Raw genomic sequence first — 12,743 nt, forward strand, 5'->3', positions numbered from 1 at the left:
CTGTCCCTTTAACGACTATAATTACATATTAAATACAATAAATATTCTCCATAAAGTATCAGTGGCAGTACTAATATTTTAAAATCGTCTTAGTGTTTGTACTAGATCAAACTTAACTTTATTTTTCAGGGGTCGAAATACTGTCGATCCGACCTGTTTTTGCCAACCAACATCACCATGGGCCGGGAAATCTTATTTTCCCTGTCGTCAATTATTTTGCGTTTATACTTTATGATCATGTTTGTTCCGGCAGGTTTAGATTAACTCAGAATATAGAATTTCAGCCAATTTCGAGCCCTGTTTCCTAATACTAAAAAATGTATACTATAGATCCTGCAATTAAAGGGACAGTCCTGAGTTTACAACCATTATAAAATGTTTCCGACCAATAGAGCCTTTTCGATGACGTAACATACAAATTAAATACATTTTCTTATTTAGAATATCAGTGTCTGTATATCGAGTGCGTTTGCGGTTGTATACTAATGTTTGTAGTGCTCGTTTTTTACTTTAATGCGTGATATGTATGGGGGGTTTTAACCGGCCTCGGTGGCTTAGTGGTTAAGCCATCGGACTGCAGGCTGGTAGGTACAGGGTTCGCAGCCCGGTACCGGCTCCAACCCAGAGCGAGTTCTTAAGGGCTCCATGGGTAGGTGTAAGGCCACTACACCCTCTTCTGTCTCACTAACCACTAACCAACTAACAACTAACCACTGTTCTGGACAGACAGCCCAGATAGATGAGGTGTGTGCCCAGGACAGCGTGCTTGAACCTTAATTGGATATAAGCACGAAAATAAGTTGAAATGAATGTATGTTTTTGTACGTACGAAATTTTTGGGAGGTAAAATCTGGTTTGGGCTACTACAAGCATTAGGACAACATCAAACACCTTGTAAATAAAGATTAATCTTTATGCTAATTTTAAGCAACTATATACGTTAGGTAAATGATTGCTACAAAAATATGCTTCGAGTTGATTTCACGAAAGGCGCTAGGGACTAAACTGGTTAATTTATGTGTACACTGACATGTTAGTAATTATTTTATTTATTTCATCTTATTTTCGTGCTTATATCTAATTCAGGTTCAAGCACGCTGTCCTGGACACACACCTCAGCTATCTGGGCTGTCTGTCCAGGACAGTGGGTTAGTTGTTAGTGGTTAGTGAGAAAGAAGAGGGTGTAGTGTTCTTACGCCTACTCACTGAGTCGTCAAAACTCGCTCTGGGTGGGAGCCGGCACCGGGCTGCGAACTCTGTACCTACCAGTCATATGTCCGATGGCTTAACCACGACACCACCGAGGCCGGTATGTTAGTAGCTGATCTCAATGAAGACGTCTCTAACTCGGATTTAACCGAAGACTACACGAACGTATGTTATTAGGAAAGCAATATTTCATATGTACGAAATCATTGGGTGATCAGAATCTAGAGAGAGAGAGAGAGAGAGAGAGAGAGAGAGAGAGAGAGAGAGAGAGAGAGAGAGAGAGAGAGAGAGAGAGAGAGAGAGAGAGAGAGAGAGAGAGAGAGAGAGATATAGAGATATATATATATATATATATATATATATATATATATATATATATATATATATATATATATATATATATATTAGTCAGAAACGTATTACAATGAAAGAAAACGTAATAAGATGAAAATTAAATAACAAGGTATATACGAACCTGATACAAAACGATACGCAGTTTAATATCATATTACATTACTGAATACATGTACGGTATCTTAAACATCGTGGTCTGCTTCAGGTTGCATAGTACCAAAGAAGAGAGTTCCGTGTTCCAAATATTTACGGAGTAAAAGCAGCTGTGGGTGATTGGTAGTAATATGTGACATTGATTATTTGAGCAAATACCACAATAAAAATAAATACACTTTTATTTGTTATACAGTTGTTATGCAGTATATACCAGAGTTTGAAACTAGTGCGGGGTACCCCCAAAAATGGAACTGCAATTCTCAGCAAAAATGACGGTTGCTATTAAAAACATTAATTAAATCTCTTAAATGGTATATAATACAGACACAGACACACACACACACACACGCGCGCGCGCACCCCACTACCACCACCACCACCACCACCACCACCCCATTTTCTTGTAGGTAGATTAGATGTGATGTGCCACACCTTTTACTGCTGTACTTCCTGGGTGTGTTGATACGCTGCTTATATCAGTTTTATTAGTAAATGTTAACATTATCGGCAATATGAATTGAATTGGTCTATGAGAACCTTCAGTTGTTCAAATTTGATCATGGTAAATTACGTAAAGAACAGCTGTGGTAGAGAATATTGCTTCCAAATGAGCAATTTTAGTGATGCAAAAAGAAGATTGGTAATAAATAACTGATTAATAGGTAAATAGGTACAAATAGGTGGGGTGTTTTTTAATAAATATAAATATTTACTGTTTTATTTGCACTAAAGGGGAAGTTATCAGTATGTACTACTAAATGAGATGATACGAATCAGCGTTGTATTCAACATACTAACTAGAAAATCGTATACTGTATGTATAATGATTCTCTGTAGAACGTATAGGATATAAAATGATTTTGCTTTTCATATCGTGTTTATGTCCCGAGTGAAATAATGTTCAGTTGTCACGAGCTTCAGTGAATGACAATGAAACTTATTTCACATGGGGCGTAATGTATATATTAAACAGGAAGTTGTGAAGTATGTAATATGTATTATGTTCTATAGAACAATTCATGATTAAATAAGAAACAGGAAAGAAATGATTAATCTAACAACGCACACATTTTTATTTACGGTTATATGGCGTCAGACATATGATTAAGGACCACACAGATATTGAGAGAGGAAAGAAATGTTTTATTTAACGACGCACTTAACACATTTTATTTAAGGTTATATAGCGTCAGACATATGCTTAAGGACAACACAAATATTTAGAGATGAAACCCGCTGTCGTCACTTCATGGGCTACTCTTTTCGATTAGCAGCAAGGGTCTTTTATATGCACCATCCCACAGACAGGATAGTACATACCACGGCCTTCGTTACACCAGTTGTGATAAGAAACTGTGTACTAGGTAGTTTAAATACACTGGACAAAAAAAGAAATGCAAATATTAATTTAGTTTTATCTAAAATTATTTAGTGTGCTTTGTTTTTAGGCCCATTTTGACAGTCTGTTACCGGCCTCGGTGGTGTCGTGATTAAGCCATCGGACATAAGGCTGGTAGGTATAGGGTTCGAAGCCCGGTACCGGCTCCTACTCAGAGCGAGTTTTAACGACTCATTGGGTAGGTGTAAGATCACTACACCCTCTTCTTTCTCACTAACTACTAACAACTAACAACTAACCCACTGCTCTGGACAAACAGCCCAGATAGCTGAGGCGTGTGCCCAGGACAGCGTGTTTGAACCGTAATTGGATATAAGCACAAAAATAAGTTAAGAAGAAGAACAAAATGTTTTATTTAACGACGCACTCAACACATTTCATTTACGGTTATATGGCGTCGGACATATCGTTAAGGAACACACAGATATTGAGAGAGGAAACCCGCTGTCGCCACTTCGTGGGCTACTCTTTTCGATTAGAAGCAAGGGATCTTTTATATGCACCATCCCATAGACAGGATAACACATACCACGACCTTTGATATACCAGTCGTGGTGCACTGGCTGGAGCGAGAAATAGAGAAGAAGAAGAAGACAGTCTGTTTACCCAAGTAATTTTTATCATAATAAAAATGTATATTAAAATAATCGTGTTTCTTTTGTTGTTCGGTATAGAAGCTTACATACAATATGTAGAGCAATGTAACAATAAGTGGAGGGAGCGGGACGTAGCCAGTGGTAAAACGATCGCCTAATGCGCGGTCGGTCTGGGATCGATCCCCGTCGGCAACCCTGCAATGCCGCGGAGATTGCCGTGGGGGGTTTCAGTTCTCCGCGACACTTTTTTGCTTTGGACTTCAGTGGCATGTTTTTTTGCCGTGGACATTTTCTTAATTTCAGGGGTTTGTGTCGGTAGGTCCATTGTGCTATTTCTCGTTCCCGTCGGCTACTAATGGAAAAATGTAGCGGGTTTCCTCTTTGAGAATATAATATCAAAATTATATAATTATATAATATCAAAATGTTTGACATCGAATAATAAATCAATGTGTTCTAGTGGTGTCGTTAAAACGAAACAAACTCGTTGCCGTCGGTGGGCATATTGGACTACATTTCTCGTTCCAGCCAGTGCACCGCGACTGATATACCAAAAGCTGTGGTATGTTTTATCCTGCCTATGTGATGACGCAAATAAAAGATCCCTTGCAACTGATGGAACAATGTAGCGGGTTTCCTCTCTAAAACCAAATTATTATGTTAGAATTACCAAATGTTTGACATCCAACAGCCGATGATTAATACATCAGTGAGATCTACTAGTGTCGTTAAACAAATACAACTTTTAATTTTTTTCTTTCAGATACTCGTATTTTGGATCTAAACTGCAGCGACGTGGATGACGGCGACAACGGCAGACTGGTGTGGACACTAACTGACAACTACGGAGGGAATTTTAACATATCCGGTTCACGCCTGTACGCTGTCGCCGGAAGTATCGACTACGAGTCGCTACAAGCCAAGAACTTCACCTTTGACCTCCGGGTCAGTGTCTCCGACACCCCGCGGAGTGGTGACAGCAGAACGACATGGGTGGATGTCGTCGTCCATGTAAGTTTCACCAGGTTTGGTAGGCGGGGGGGGGGGGGGGGGGGGGGGGTAGTAAAGGTGGAGGTGGGGTGGAGAAAGGGGGTTGAATCCCGTGCAAGATGTGCTGAGCCCAGCACACGCATACCGACAACCCGTCTCCTTGGTGATATCGCCATCTTCGACTGATAAACCTGTAGGTCAGGGACCCTTCCACGAAGTTATCTTAATGTTAAGAGCATCTTTAAAACAGTTTGTTTTGTTTAACGACACCACCAGAGCACATTGATTTATTAATCATCGGTTATAGGATGTCAAACATATAATGTATAGTCTTAAAGAGAAAACCTATTACATTTTTCCATTAGTAACAATGGATCTTTTATACAAACCATCCCACAGACAGGATAGCACATATCACGGCCTTTGATATACCAGTCGTGGTGCACTGGTTGGAGCGAGAAACAATCCAATGGGCCTACCGACGGGGATAGATCCTAGACCGACCGCGCATCAAGCGAGCGCTTTGCCGCTGGGCTACGTCCTCCACCCCAAGATGATCTTAAATGCACAAGGTAGTTATGCACATAAGGTGATCTTAGCGTTCGGATCGCTTCGTGGAACGGGATCCAGGACCGTAGAAGCGATATCTGCAGTAAATGTGGGACACAATCTCTAGAGCTGGGGGCTATAGGTTCTAGTACGGGTTGGGAGCACAAGCCAGGGCCCAGATGTTCAAAGGTATCTTAGCGGTAAGATATCATAACGCATGCGTCGTTGTGACGTTATAACTTATGACGATTTTCCGATATCGTAGTGCTAAGATAGCTTCGAAAATCTGTACCTAGATTTGTATTTAAGGGGATATATCCTAGTTTTTAAACACTAAGGTATATTTTTGACTATTATAGCCGTTTTTGATAACTGAAATCATACTTTACTTACATTTTATGGTTTAGTATATCAATTTTCGTACATTCGAAGTGTTTTTGGTCATCCTGGTTTTTGGAATATCACAAAATGAATTTCTCATATTTTTAAAAAAGCACGTGCGCCTGAGAAGTAACAGGTATGGAGTTGTATTTTTAGAAAGTATTTCACCCTTTCAAAGTTACAGACTCATGTTTCTCTCAATTGTAACTTTATCCAAATTTGTTACAGGTTTGTAGATTAACTAAACTTAGTGTTAATTTTCACAGGTTGAAACTAGGGTCTGTCCCTTTAACTAAACTTAGTGTTAATTTTCACGGGTTGAAACTAGGATCTGTCCCTTTTAACTAAACTTAGTGTTAATTTTCACGGGTTGAAACTAGGGTCTGTCCCTTTAACTAAACTTAGTGTTAATTTTCACGGGTTGAAACTAGGGTCTGTCCCTTTAACTAAACTTAGTGTTAATTTTCACGGGTTGAAACTAGGGTCTGTCCCTTTAACTAAACTTAGTGTTAATTTTCACGGGTTGAAACTAGGGTCTGTCCCTTTAACTAAACTTAGTGTTAATTTTCACGGGTTGAAACTAGGGTCTGTCCCTTTAACTAAACTTAGTGTTAATTTTCACGGGTTGAAACTAGGATCTGTCCCTTTAACTAAACTTAGTGTTAATTTTCACGGGTTGAAACTAGGGTCTGTCCCTTTAACTAAACTTAGTGTTAATTTTCACGGGTTGAAACTAGGGTCTGTCCCTTTAACTAAACTTAGTGTTAATTTTCACGGGTTGAAACTAGGGTCTGTCCCTTTAACTAAACTTAGTGTTAATTTTCACGGGTTGAAACTAGGGTCTGTCCCTTTAACTAAACTTAGTGTTAATTTTCACGGGTTGAAACTAGGGTCTGTCCCTTTAACTAAACTTAGTGTTAATTTTCATGGGTTGAGACTAGGGTCTGTCCCTTTAACTAAACTTAGTGTTAATTTTCACGGGTTGAAACTAGGGTCTGTCCCTTTAACTAAACTTAGTGTTAATTTTCATGGGTTGAGACTAGGGTCTGTCCCTTTAACTAAACTTAGTGTTAATTTTCACGGGTTGAAACTAGGGTCTGTCCCTTTAAAGAGGACAACAACAAAAAAACGTACATTGCTTCGCTCGCGTGGGATGGGCGGGGGGGGGGGGGGGGGAGCACAGACCACCCTACCTCCCATCCCCGGTTCCTACAAGCGTTTACGTGTGTGTGATTTTTAGCTCACCTTAGCATTTCCTTAGCATGTAAATGTAAAATAAAAAGTGACGGGATGTAGCCCAGTGGTAAAGCGCTCGCCTGGTGCGCGATCGGTCTAGGATCAATCCCCGTGGTAGAGCTGGGCGGTATACCGTATATACCGTTCGGTATCGGTATCATGTCAATACCGATTTACGGTACCGACCACATTTCAAAATACCGAAATTTTGGTATTGAAAAATGCAAAGCACTAACAATATATAATGGGTTGGGTATAAGTCAGACGAGAGTCCTTATGTGTGGAATTTAATTTTACTTAGATGAAATTAGCGGATGAGCTTTAACTCGGACATGCATTTAAAGCCGAGTATACCGAAAATACCGCTCCATATCGGTACTGTATTCGGTACTGATACAAAACCAATACCGAGGTAAATCACCCCCAAAATACCGATATCGATACCGAACATCAATTTTCCTGTCTGGGATGGTGCATATAAAGATCCCATGCTGCTAATGTGAAAATGTTCCGGGTTTCTTCTCCAAGACTATATATCTGAATTACAAAATAGTTGCCATCCAATAGCCGGTGATTAATAAATCAATGTGCTCTAGAGATGTCATAATTAAACAAAACAAACTAACTTTTTTGTATGGTTTGACTCGAGCAGTTGTTCTCGCAAAAAAACACCAAAAAAACCCGATTTCTACGTGGGCGAAACACTGCTCGCTTTGTGACATGTCAATATACTTTTTTTAGATAATAGATACATTTAACAAAACTTTGCAGATTTGTTTTTCATTTAAACACAGAGCAATTGTTCTCATAAATACTTTCAGGAGAGCAATTTATTTTTCAGCATCAGTGTTCAAAAGTTTGTTTTGTTTAACGGCACCACTAGAGCACATTGATTTATTAATCATTGGCTATGGGATGTCAAACATATGATAATTTCGACATATAGTCTTAGAGAGAAAACCAGCTACATGTTTCCATTAGTAGCAAGGGATATTTTATATGCACCACCCCACAAACAGGATAGCACATACCACGGCCTTTGATATGGGCTCACCGACGGGGATCGATCCCAAACCGACAGCACATCAAGCGAGCGTTTTACAACTGGGCTACGTCCCGCCCCTATTAATTTTCAAAACTATAAACAATATTTTATGTTCAGTGGCGGATCCAAAAAATCAATTTGGGGTGGGGGGAGGGTAATGACATGAGGTGGAATGCCAAGGGAACTTTGGGGGAGGTTTGGAGAGGGATCATAAAAAAATATATATATATAATAAAATTATAACTCACAAAATTTAGGGGGCCCCTGCGCCCCCCCCCCCAGATCCGCCTCTGATGTTGTTGTTGTTGTTGTTGACCCATTGGACTATTTCTCGCTCCAGCCAGTGCTTCACAACTGGTCTAAGAAAGGCCGTGGTAAGTACTATCCTGTCTGTGGGATGGTACATATAAAAGATCCCTTGCTGCTAATCGAAAAGAGTAGCCCATCAAGTGGCGGCAGCGGGTTTCCTCTCTCAATATCGGTGTGGTCCTTAACCATATGCCCGACGACATATAACCGTAAATAAAATGTGTGGAGTGTGTTGTTAAATAAAACATTTCATTCCTTGCTTTACGTTGTGTGTTTGACTAGATTCTGCCTCGAAACGAACACCCGCCAGTCTGGTCCTTCCCCGCCGCTGTCGTAGCCGACGAAATGTCAGAGATTAGCATCGCGGAGAACGTGTCCGTGGGTACGACAGTGACGACGTTGTTAGCCAACGACACCGACCTGGGTGAGGGCGGACGGATCACCTACACACTGCTGGCAACTCTAGCGGGTAAGTATTACTATGCTGAGGTATTATTCCATTATTCCATGTGTGTACCTAACCTAAAAACCTAAAATAACCCGTTTGGGTGGGGGCGGTGGTGGGAGGGCGATTGAGGGCGGGTGAGGGTGGATGAGGCGTAGAAAGTGTTCAGTGAAATAAATCAGAACATATGCAAATTGTGTGGGGGTTTTCAGCTCACCAAAAAAAGCGATTTTCAAACTTAAAAAGGCGGACGCAGTTGCAGAGGGATTTGTTTCAGGGTCGACACCACCCCCACCCACCTACCCCCCACCCCACATCCCGCGCGCTCACAGGGGTTTTAAAATGTATTTTCCGGAGAGGCTCAACTCCAACCCCTACCCCCTAGAAACTTCACTTGCCACAATCTGGATTTCATACCTCCCCCGCATCACCCCCTCCCGCTCAATATCCTGCATACTTGCCTGAAAGGGCAATTTTCGTATATCTTGGAGAGGAGACGACTGAACCCTGTCCACCTATCCAGTAAAGGCACCCCAGATTATTCAGGATTTTATGGTGTGTGTGTGCGTGTATGTGTGTGCCTACGTGTGTTTGTGTGTGTATGTGTTTGTGTGTGTGTGCGCGCGTGTGCGTGTGCGCGTTTGTGTGCGCGTGTGTGTGCGCGCGCGCGCGCGCGTGCGCGTGTGTGTGTGCGCGTGTGTCGACGCCATCGTGCGTCGTTAAATAAAACATTTCCTTCCATGTTTTATGGTGTGTGAGAGTGTAGGGGAGTTTCCGGTTAACCTTGTAATAAGCAGTCATCACACAGGTAACAGACGAATTCAGATATATGGAACTGCATCAATTTGGATGATTTTAGAATTGTGTGCAATTTCACTGTTTCCATCTATATGTGTGGGGAGAGACGTAGCGCACTGGTAAGGCGCTCGCTAGATGCGCGGTCAGTTTGGGACCGGTCCCCGTCAGTGGACCCATTGGGCTATTTTTCGCCCCAGCCAGTGCTCCACGACTGGTACATCAAAGGCCGTTGTATGTGCTATCCTGTCTGTGGGATGGTGCATATAAAGGACCCCTGGCTGCTAATTGAAAAGAGTAGCCCATGAAGTGGCGACAGCGGGTTTCTTCACTCAATCTCTGTGTGGTCCTTAACCATATGTCCGACACCATATAACCGTAAATAAAATGTGTTGAGTGCGTCGTTAAATAAAATATTTTCTTCCTTTCTTCCATCTATATGTCTGTCTTTCTGTCTGTCTGACTCTGCCTGTCTACACGTATCCGCCTCTCTGGGGGGTTTTCTGTGACAGATAGAAAGGGGAGAGAGAATGAGAGAGGGTAAGAGGTTATGATAAATTATTTTATCATAACCGGCCTCGGTGGCGTCGTGGTTAGGTCATCGGTCTACAGGCTGGAAGGTACTGGGTTCAGATCCCAGTCGAGGCATGGGATTTTTAATCCAGATACCGACTACAAACCCTGAGTGAGTGCTCCGCAAGGCTTATTGGGTAGGTGTAAACCACTTGCACCGACCAGTGATCCATAACTAGTACAACAAAGGCCATGGTTTGTGATATCCTGCTTGTGGGAAGCGCAAATAAAAGATCCCTTGCTGCCTGTCGTACAAGAGTAGCCTATGTAGCGATAGCGGGTTTCCTCTAAAAAGCAGTATCAGAATGACCATATGTTTGACGTCCAATAGCCGATGATAAGATAAAAAATCAATGTGCTCTAGTGGCGTCGTTAAATAAAACAAACTTTACTTTTTATTTTATCATTTTATGGTGGAAGGGATGTGGGGGTGGGGGAGATGTTAGTTTTTAAGATCCAGACGTCTTGCGATGTTTTTCTTAAAAGAGCTATGTCAACGTTGCAATAATGGTCTTATGCGGTGATGATCAACATCCAAACCATCACTCTTCCAGAACGGTTTTAAGAATGGTCTAAACACGCCTTGTGGAATATATCTATAAGATGCATTTAGTAGGCCGTGTACAATTCTTGAGTTGTACTCTTCTATCATTTGTTCATTGGACACATGTTATCGTTTTTGTAATGTCTGAAATTTAATAGTTTGTCAACTTCCGTTTTATACATTTTTAACTCATCTGAGTTGGATCTAGACCATTTTAGTTTAATGCCACCAGAATTCATATTTGATATATTTTCTGAACATTTAATTATTGAAATATCACTATGTAATGAGTAGTGATCTGAAATTTCATATGGAATAACATGGTTAAATGTATGCTTGAGTATATATCCTCTCATATACTCGGGGATACATATATAGTCAATAGTACTTCTGTTAGTGTTGTCTTTTGATCTAAAGGTACATTTCGCTTGTTCAGGTGAAATACAGGATGTTGACACTAGGTGTCTTTGTATGAATAGCTTTTCTGTTAACATTTTAGCTCTATAACTTTTCTTGATTTCAGTTCTGTGAATATCGGCATTTAAGTCACCTGCTATCATACATATTCCGTCAGCGGAGTATTTGTCAAAAATTTCACACACATTTTCAATAGTTTCTAAATATTGATTGTTCGTGCTATTGGTTGAAGGAAGACGTGTTCCTATCAGGTATACATTTTCATATGCCGGTTTGGTTAATTTAATCAAGATAATATTTTCGTAATCACATTCGATGTTTTTAACCTGAAAGTTTGTGGTTTCGTGATACTTAATGGCTATACCCCCACAACCTCGAGTACAGCGCTTCGAGTTTTCATCGCATTTTATATCACTGGCATATTTCTGACAAACAGACCGGGATCCGTGTGAGCGTTTTACTCGCCGTATTAAAGCAGCGGTTTTCAGGAAACTGTTGACATTTTCTCTTTGCGTAAGCATATATAATGCATCGAACATGGTTTAATTCACTGTCATTGTTTTCATATATTTGTATTATGATTCTTTCAAAGTTATGTTTGTCTAAGTTACCAAGTTGATCATGAATATTTTGAAATACCTCTGTTTCCACTCGAGTAACTTCTTGCGTGTCGTGTACTGAAGTGTCATTGTATTCCAAATCAGCCTCTGCTTCGTTGACACTGAAACAAACAGTCTCCATTGTGTACGTTGTCGCTATCGTTGTGGAGAAGCTGACACAGGTTTAACAGTGAGTAGATTTCATAACAGGTTAAGCAGTATTGGAATGTTCAGTACGTTGTATTTTCAAAGTAACGATATATCTTCAAAATGTCAAATTAAACTTCACAAATTTTACTTACATTATAGTGTCATGTAGATCATAAACCTCATATACAGCTTTTGCTTGTGTTAAATCACAGTTTTCAATGAAAATTCGATATAAGTCAAGAGCAATCGTGAAAGACGTCTTTCCTGTCATTGATCACGTGACCCTTTCGATCCCCAACCCTGTCGCAATTTGACCCTCAATAGCCGATGTAATGTTCGTGCTGGGGTGTCGTTAAACATCCATTCATTTATTTAACCCACATTTCGTTGGGAACTTAAATTTGTGGGTCGAAATTGTACACGAAAAACATTTGTTTTATTTAACGAAACCACTAAAGCACATTGATTTATTTATTATCAGCTTGTTGGGTGTCAAACAATGCGTCTGGTGGTGAAAAACTATGGTCTTAGAGAGAAAACCCGCTACTCTTTTTTTCAATAGTAGCAAGGGATCTTTTAAATGCACCATTCCACAGACAGACCGGCCTCGGTGGCATCGTGGTTAGGACATCGGTCTACAGGCTGGTAGGTACTGGGTTCGGATCCCAGTCGAGGCATGGGATTTTTAATCCAGATGCCGACTCCAAACCCTGAGTGAGTGCTCCGCAAGGCTCAATGGGTAGGTGTAAACCACTTGCACCGACCAGTGATCCATAACTGGTTCAACAAAGGCCATGGTTTGTGCTATCCTGCCTGTGGGAAGCGCAAATAAAAGATCCCTTGCTGCCTGTCTTAAAAGTGTAGCCTCTTAAAAACAGTGTCAGAATGACCTTATGTTTGACGTCCAATAGCCGATGATAAGATAATAAATCAATGTGCTCTAGTGGCATCGTTAAATAAAACAAACTTTACTTTACTTTGCATAGCACATACCAC

The sequence above is a fragment of the Gigantopelta aegis genome, chromosome 1 (assembly GCF_016097555.1).
Source record: "Gigantopelta aegis isolate Gae_Host chromosome 1, Gae_host_genome, whole genome shotgun sequence".
Taxonomy (NCBI): domain Eukaryota; kingdom Metazoa; phylum Mollusca; class Gastropoda; order Neomphalida; family Peltospiridae; genus Gigantopelta; species Gigantopelta aegis.